The following is a 555-nucleotide window of genomic DNA, read 5'->3' on the forward strand; positions in this document are numbered from 1 at the left end:
AAATTATCTGCAAGTTGGCAAGCCTGCTGAAAATGCAACAAGAGGCAGAAACTGAGTTAACACGCAGCAGATTTAAGACATGCTCGCTGAGTAGCTTTGAAGAAAGCAAGCTGCACGACCCCCATCCTCAAGCATAAATAAGCTCCAAACAGACTCATTTGCCATGAAAGATGAAATGAGGAGGTGCCGTGGCGCCTGGGTCTCTGCCTCTCCATGGCTCCTTTCCCCAAGTCATTCTGGTGGGTTTTTGTGTCCCAAAGTTGTCCCTATGCAAACAACAGGTTGAATATTGTAGGTGTGGGTTATTAAAGTGTCCCTGGGACAATGGCAGTCTGTGTCCCATTTGTAACGCTTGGATTAATCTTTGGAAAGGGCACACAAAATGTGACATGATGTTGGCTTCCAACATTATTCAGTCTGCATAGCAGCAAATCCTGCCCTGTCTCCCTGGAAATAAAACTCCACAGACATATCATTGCCATCTAAAAAGGAACCTATCATTTATGCTCAGGATTAGGGACATACTGATAGAATTTCTGTTAGGACTTTGATTTT

Source organism: Pteropus vampyrus, unplaced genomic scaffold, assembly GCF_000151845.1.
Source record: "Pteropus vampyrus isolate Shadow unplaced genomic scaffold, Pvam_2.0 Scaffold25, whole genome shotgun sequence".
NCBI classification, from domain to species: Eukaryota; Metazoa; Chordata; class Mammalia; order Chiroptera; family Pteropodidae; genus Pteropus; species Pteropus vampyrus.